Raw genomic sequence first — 8887 nt, 5'->3', positions numbered from 1 at the left:
GCTTATGACGATTTGCCCAAAGGGCTTAACTAAATAACCAAAAAAATATTATTATTGAAGTATTTGTACTTTATACGTATTACCATATATGTTTTGTCAATTGGATGTAGCATTGGGCAACCCTGTCTTTTTTGTTCCTGAAACTATGATCCTCAGTCCATAATAAGGAAAATGTTTGTGTATATATATATATATATCAGTGCTAAAAAATGTACCCTAGCTCCTAGCTTATTATTGTCACTCGTGCACAACAGGGGTCCAGTACTGGAAATTCCACAGAAGAACCACATTAGGAAGAAGAGCCGCTCTGCTTTCTAAATTCGTAACCCACAATACCTTGAACAGCCCTATGCAAATAATTCGGGAAGCAGAGGTATGACTGATAGCTCTCCTGTTTCTTTTGCAGCCACCATCTTTCCAGTACCACTTGTCCACACCAATGTTCCACTTGGTGAAGTAGATGATATATATTTATATGTGTATATATACATGAGGTGTCAAAAAAAGTAATCACTCCTAGATTTGCGACCGTTATACAAATATATTGCGCCAAGAGTAAAAATCGATGTTTAAGACCCTAGCAGGTCCATCTTGACAAGGAAAACATCAATTTTTTCTCTTGGCGCAATATATTTATATAACGTTTTGCAAATCTGAGAGTGCTGACTTGTTTTTATACTGTTTTGTTGTGCCCCTCAGTAGATGGCTTCTTGAGGAGTGCTGATTCGCACAGGATTTTATATATATATATATATATATATATATATATATATATATATATATATATATATAAAATCCTGTATATATATATATGTCATGTGTATGTCATGTATATGTCATGTATATATATATATATATATATGTCATGTGAAAAAGAAAGTACATCCTCTTTGAATTCCATGGTTTTACATATCAGGACACAATAACAATTATCTGTTCCTTAGCAAGTCTTAAAATTAGGTAAATACAACCTCAGATGAACAGCAACACATGACATATTACACTGTGTCGTGATTTATTTAACAAAAATAAAGCCAAAATGGAGAAGCCATAAGTACACCTTATGATTCAATAGCTTGTAGAACCACCTTAAGCAGCAATAACTTGAAGTAATCGTTTTCTGTATGACTTTATCAGTCTCTCACATCATTGCGGAGGAATTTTGGCCCACTCTTCTTTACAACGTTGCTTCAGTTCATTGAGGTTTGTGGGCATTTGTTTATGCACAGCTCTCTTAAGGTCCAGCCACAGCATTTCAATCGGGTTGAGGTCTGGACTTTGACTGGGCCATTGCATCACCTTGATTCTTTTCTTTTTCAGCCATTCTATTGTAGATTTACTGGTGTGCTTGGGATCATTGTCCCGTTGCATGACCTAATTTCGCCCAAGCTTTAGCTGCCGGACAGATGGCCTCACATTTGACTCTAGAATACTTTGGTATACAGAGGAGTTCATGGTCAACTCAATGACTGCAAGGTTCCCAGGTCCTGTGGCTGCAAAAACAAGCCAAAATCATCACCCCTCCACCACCGTGCTTGACAGTTGGTATGAGGTGTTTGTACTGTCATGAACTTTTAACATTTAACATGCTAACTGAGGCCTATAGAGTCTGAGATGTAACTCTTGGGTATTTTGCCATTTCTCTGAGCATTGCACGGTCTGACCTTGGGGTGAATTTGCTGGGATATCCACTCCTGGGAAGATTGGCAACTGTCTTGAATGTTTTCCACTTTTGAATAATCTTTCTCACTGTAGAATGATGGACTTTAAATTGTTTGGAAATGGCCTTATAACCCTTCCCAGATTGATGGGCAGCAACAATTGCTTCTCTAAGATCATTGCTGATGTCTTTCTTCCTTGGCATTGTGTTAACCCACACCTGAATGCTCCAGACCAGCAAACTGCTAAATCTACGGCTTTTATAGAGGTGGTCACACTTGCTGATGATCAATTAATCAAGGGCATTTGATTAGCAGCACCTGTCTGCTACTTAGCATCTTAATTCCTATGGAAGCAGTAAGGGTGTACTTAGTTTTTCACACATGGCTTCTCCATTTTGGCTTTATTTTTGTTAAATAAAATCATGACACGGTGTAATATGTCATGTGTTGTTGTTCATCTGAGGTTGTATTTACCTAATTTTAAGACCTGCTAAGGAACAGATGATTGTTATTATGTCCTGATATGTAAAACCATGGAATTCAAAGTGGGTGTACTTTCTTTTTCACATGACTTTATATATATATATATATATATATATATATATATATATATATATATATATATATAAAGTCATGTGAAAAAGAAAGTATATATATATACACACAGTTAGGTCCGAAAATAATTGGACACTGACTTAATTTTCATAATTGTGGCTCTGTACGCCACTACAATGGATTTGAAATGAAACAACCAAGATACAATAGAAGTGCAGACTTTCAGCTTTAATTCAAGGGGTTGAACAAAAATATCGTATGAAACGTTTAGGAATTGCAACCATTTTCATACACAGTCCCCTTATTTCAGGGGCTCAAATGTAATTGGACAAATGAACACAATCATAAATAAAATGTTCATTTTTAATACTTTGTCAAGAATCCTTTGCAGGCAATGACTGCTTGATGTCTGGAATGCATGGACATCACCAAATGCTGGGTTTCCTCCTTTGTGATGCTTTGCCATGCCTTTACTGCAGCTATCTTCAGTTGTTGTTTGTTCGTGGGTCTTTATGCCTTAAGTTCTGCCTTAAGTTTTGTCTTCAGCAAGTGAAATGCATGTTCGATCGGGTTGAGATCAGGTGATTGACTTGGCCATTGCAGAATATTCCACTTCTTTGCCTTAAAAAACTCCTGGGTTGCTTTCGCAGAATGTTTTGGGTAATTTTCCATCTGTAAAGTGAAGCGCCGTCCAATCAACTTCACTGAATTTGGCTGAATCTGAGCAGACAATATATCCCTATACACTTCAGAATTCATCCGGCTACTTCTGTCTTCTGTCACATCATCAATAAACACTAGTGACCCAGTGCCATTGTAAGCCATGCATGCCCATGCCATCACACTGCCTCCACCGTGTTTTACAGATGATGTGGTTTGCTTCAGATCATGAGCCGTTCCAAGCCTTCTCCATACTTTTTTCTTCCCTTCAGTCACAGGTTGATCTTAGTTTCATCTGTCCAAAGAATGCTGTTCCAGAACTGGGCTGGCTTTTTTAGATATTGTTTGACAAAGTCTTATCTGGCCTTTCTATTCTTGAAGCTTATGAATGGTTTGCACCTTGTGGTGAACCCTCTGTATTTGCTCTCGTGAAGTCTTCTCTTTATGGTAGACTTGGATAATGATATGCCTACCTCCTGGATAATGATAGGCCTACCTTCACTTGGCTGGGTGTTGTGAAGGAGTTTTTCTTTACCATGGAAAGGATCCTATGATCATCCACCACTGTTTGTCTTCCTTGGACGTCCAGGCCCTTTTGTGTTGCAGAGCTCACAAGTGTGTTCTCTTTTTGTCTCAGAATGTACCAAATTGTTGATTTGGCCACTCCTAATGTTCGTGCTATTTCTGATGGATTTTCTATTTTTTTTGCAGCCTAAGGATGCCCTGTTTCAATTGCATTGAGAGCTCCTTTGGCTGCATGCTGTGGGTTCACAGCAACAGCTTCCAAATGCAAATGCCACACCTGGAATCAACTCCAGACCTTTTACCTGCTTAATTGATGATGAAATAACGAAGGAATAGCCCACACCTGTCCATGAAACAGCTTTTGAGTCAATTGTCCAATTACTTTTGGTCCCTTGAAAAAGAGGGGGCTACATATTAAAGAGATGTAATTCCTTAACCCTTCCTCCAATTTGGATGTGAATACCCTCAAATTAAAGCTGATAGACTTCACTTTAAGCCCATATTTAACTATAAGTTGAATTTATTTTGGTACACAGCCAAAATAACAAAACTTGTATCAGTGTCCAATTATTTCCGGACCTGTGTATATATATATATATATATATATATATATATATATATATATATATATATATATATATATATATATATATATATATATATATATATATATATATACACCTTGAGAAAGGTCCCATGTGTAGGTCCGAAACGTTGGATAAGATGTCTCACAAAATACAAATCTTTTTTGACTACCTCGTGGAGTGCTGCCTCTGATATTCGCTCATACGGTATCGTATTGCCAATTTTGTTCATACTGGATTTGCACCCACCTTGACTTACCTGACGGAGTGCCTTGTTCTCATTTATTCACTATATATATATATATATATATATATATATATATATATATATATACATACATACATACATACATACATACATACATACATACATATATATATATATATATATATATATATATATATATATATATATATATGGACTAACAAAACAAGAAAAAGCAGCGCCTAAATGGGTATAATTAGTGATGAAAATTATATGTGGTGTTAATATCAAAGTAACAATATAATTAGTGTCAGTGCCTGTGTATAAAACAATAAAAATATATTCAAATGAATAACTTAGGATTAGCGCAATACAATAATGTGCAAAAATAAAATAAAGTGAAAAACCAGTCCTTTGAAAAATAGTTCATCAATGAAGTTAATGACGTGGGTACAAGGGGTCTCCGGCTGCTCTCAAGTGGATGAACCACATCCTATGGAATCTGTAGAGGAGAAAGAGGAGAGAGCGCACGCCCCATAGTATAAAACTGTATATTTAATGATCCCCCTTTCCATCATTAAATATACAGTTTTATACTATGGGGCGTGCGCTCTCTCCTCTTTCTCCTCATATATATATATATATATATATATATATATATATATATATATATATATATATATATATATATATATATATATATATATATATATATATATATATATAGAAACAAATTTCAGCTTGCACTCAATGTACTCAAAAATATCAACAGGTGCCAGTCTCTAATAATAATAATAGAACAACATTACCATTCTCACGTCCGGTAAAGGAAGACTGCACTCAGATCAGTAAAGGCAAAAAAAATCTGTATTAGGCATCAGTACAAAATGAACAGGCCGCCCAATCCGACGTTTCAGTTCCGGAGTGGAACCTTTCTCAAGGGGGGTGCTTGAAATGAAACGTCGGATTGGGCGGCCTGTTCATTTTGTACTGATGCCTAATACAGACTTTGTTTGCCTTTACTGATCTGAGTGCAGTCTTCCTTTACCGGACGTGAGAATGGTAATGTTGTTTTATATATATATATATATATATATATATATAATATATTATTTCTGCTTCAGTATTAAACATTCAAAAAGAGAATAAATATAAGTAACATGTCACTCCTGCTGAAGATTTCCTTTAAGGGAGTAAGGGAGACTATGCGTCTGCTCAAATGCAACCACCAAACAATTTGTGGCCCAAATGATTCTAGTAAATAATATTGAAAAGATGATTGAAAAGAAAGGCTACAGGCACACTGGAACATGATATTAACAAAATACGTTTGTTGCCTTATTGAGGCCACATGGCTCCAGTTTACACTTTTCTTATAAAGCAACTGTTGGCAAAACTGAGGCTTTCTTTCCTTGCAGCATAAATGCTGAGAGCTGAAAACAGGTCATTAAAAGTCAGGTCAGGTTTAAAGTAAACAGAACGTTTCCACGGTTCTTACCTTGGAGTGAGAAGGAACATGGAGAGCAGTGTGTGATTATAATTGGAGATAACTGGAGTCAAATAACTCAGGCGACCTGACAGAATTAAAATGGAACTCCAAGGCACCCCTCTATTGAAAAGCTGACCCAGAATACTTTGTGAAAGCCTTAGTCATATGTCTCTGTGACTGCATTATTGGCTGCCTAGGCCTTCATTGTAGTAACAAAGAGTCAACTTGGATAATATACCGTGCTTGGTTCCTAGAGAGCAAGAACTTCCCCGATTCATATAAAATATATTATTAGTATTTAACAATTGTTATTATTCAGTGCTGAAGTGGGATGCTTTAAAATGTTAGAGTAGAACTACTGTTTAATTTCCTAAAGTCAAGTTCTAAGAAAGGGGATTTATTTTTATATTGTCTCCACATTTTTGGTCCCTATAAAATGAATATGCAATATAATTGTTTTAATTGGTAGCCACTTAGAGCTGCGATCCAATACTGAGCAGATACAGTCGGCTCATGACAGATGTTTCTTTTATATTATTTGAATGATTTCGTGGGAGTCTGTTGAGCAATGGAAACATTGTATGATGCCTCTAAATCATGTTCAAAAAGTTTATCGTACTGGTGTCTCCATTATTGATTGGCATGCAGCAGAGGAAGATACCAGGGTCATGCTACTTATGCTCGCTTCAGCCTTCAGAAACACCGTTTATGAAACCAGATGCTTTCTGAAGCATGCCACCCCTTTGCATGTAAGTGCTTCCATATGTCTCTGCACTCCTGCTTCAGTTCAGTATAGTACCATGTGTTGTCATGGCAGTGGCCATGTCTGGAAGATCAGTGGTAATGCAGGCCACAGGAAGGGAAGGAGGAGGGACACCGTCTGACCTGACCACCTGCATATTTAGCCCTTCATCACTGAAAAAAATAAGAAAATGAATAATCAAGCCTGGCTGATTTCAATATGGGATGTATCCCATTACATGTGCTAGAAAGATCCGCAAGTATTACAACTGAATCCTAAAAAAAAAAAATCTGGGATTATATATTAAGGCAGTGTTTTTTAACTGGGGTTGATAGGAACTCTTCGGTTCCCCGGGCATCCCTGCATTTTCAGGTAATTTTAAAATTGTACCAAGTATACAAGAATTTACAATGCATCTGATCTCAGACATGCTATTAGAGAGGGTTGGTGCTCCTTAAAATGCATCTGATCTAAGACACACAATTAGAGGGGTTGGGGTTTGGCAAAATGTCACCATATAATTATAGGGTTCCTTAACCAAAAAAAGGTTGAACGCCACTGCATTTGTGTGTTGTACTGTGGCACCATGTGCATAAGTTACAATGGTGTTTGCCAATAAGAATGAAAGTTTGATCCTAAACTTGGTTATTTGGCACTTTTTTACAGGCACTCTTTGGCATATAAAGAGAGATGTCCTCAGGCGTGTCGACCCAAGTACAGATGTGAAACATGGAATAAATAAGTACAGGAAGGGACAGCGATGTATTAATAAAGGATCTTATCCTAATGGACACTTTAAGTTATACTTGTACACTTACAGATTGGTGTGGCTTTCAATCTATAAATTCATTTACAAATGGAGTTTCAGAGGTTGCATCAATTGGATGAGGCTAGGCTTCAGCTTATTCAGGATACTTGACTTAATGTAAACAAAAGAGAGAATATCATGGCACAATAAAGGTATTACACTAGGCTGGGTTAGAGCAATATTACACTCACAGGCAGCACATGGTAAATCAGCGTTTGTGGATAGCTTCCCAGCATGTGGTGACGGACTTCTTCCTCTTATATTGGTCCTGCTCACAGTTCAGGCGCCACGAAGTCCAATCAATTTTTTTCCTTCACCTTTGCACGTCCGCTGAGCCAGGCGGGGGAGACACGCAGCCTCTCCTTCCTTTCCTGTACCTTGTGCACAGCCAGGAGGTAATCAGGAGGTAATCTGATGATAGCGGTGTCTTCCGGGTTGCGTCCGCGTGGAACTTACAGGCCACTGTAGCACTCGTGACGTGTGGATCCCCCTTCGCCTAGCCTTCAGCTGACTGCCCCAGACACCGCTATCATCAGATCGCCTCCTGACCGTGCGCAAGGTACAGGAAAGGAAGGAGAGGCTGTGTGTCTCCCCTCGCCTAAGCATATGAGGAGACAGGCTCAGCGGACGTGCAAAGGTGAAGGGAAAAAATTGATTGGACTTCATGGCGCCTGAACTGTGAGCAGGACCAATATAAGAGGAAGAAGTCCGTCACCACATGCTGGGAAGCTATCCACAAACGCTGATTTACCATGTGCTGCCTGTGAGTGTAATATTGCTCTAACCCAGCCTAGTGTAATACCTTTATTGTGCCATGATATTCTCTCTTTTGTTTACATTAAGTCAAGTATCCCGAATAAGCTGAAGCCTAGCCTCATCCAATTGATGCAACCTCTGAAACTCCATTTGTAAATGAATTTATAGATTGAAAGCCACACCAATCTGTAAGTGTACAAGTATAACTTAAAGTGTCCATTAGGATAAGAATCTTTATTAATACATCGTCGTCCCTTTCTGTACTTATTTATTCCATGTTTGACATCTGTACTTGGGTCGACACGCCGGGGGGACATCTCTCTTTCTTGCTCACTTTTGTGGAGGGACATGGAACTCTCTCCTGGACTCAGGTAGCTGGACTTAAGTATACTATATATTGGACTCTTTACCACTTCGTCAATATATATTTAGTTTGATATATTTCACTGTATTGCACTTATCACGCTTCATTTTATATCACTAGGTTAGTGGTTAGCGCTCCTTCCCTCCCTGTTTTGCACTCTTTGGCATATGAACCAAAGGCATAAAACCCTCTTTTCCAAATAGTCAAAACAAGAAATATTCTGGATAACTAAACACGTATCTAAAAATGAAGGAACTTTAACGCATTTTCAAATTACACATCGACATTTCGCCAGCAGTTCTTTTCAACAGTAATTATATTAATTTTTTGTGTTGTCCATGCCAGATGAAGGCACTTTAATACAGTTTTTATTAGCAGAGCACATCTTGCTGTTTATAGTTGTTCTTAGGATACCTTTGGGTTGCTAAGAGAACAGGTGTGGGCAGGCTGGGATTTGAAGATACTATGAACATTTTAATATCATTTTATGGCATTAAGTATGTTGTTTTATTGACATTGATCTGCCAAAGGCATCACC

Source organism: Ascaphus truei, chromosome 1 (assembly GCF_040206685.1).
Source record: "Ascaphus truei isolate aAscTru1 chromosome 1, aAscTru1.hap1, whole genome shotgun sequence".
NCBI lineage: Eukaryota > Metazoa > Chordata > Amphibia > Anura > Ascaphidae > Ascaphus > Ascaphus truei.
This window is presented reverse-complemented; position numbering follows the sequence as displayed.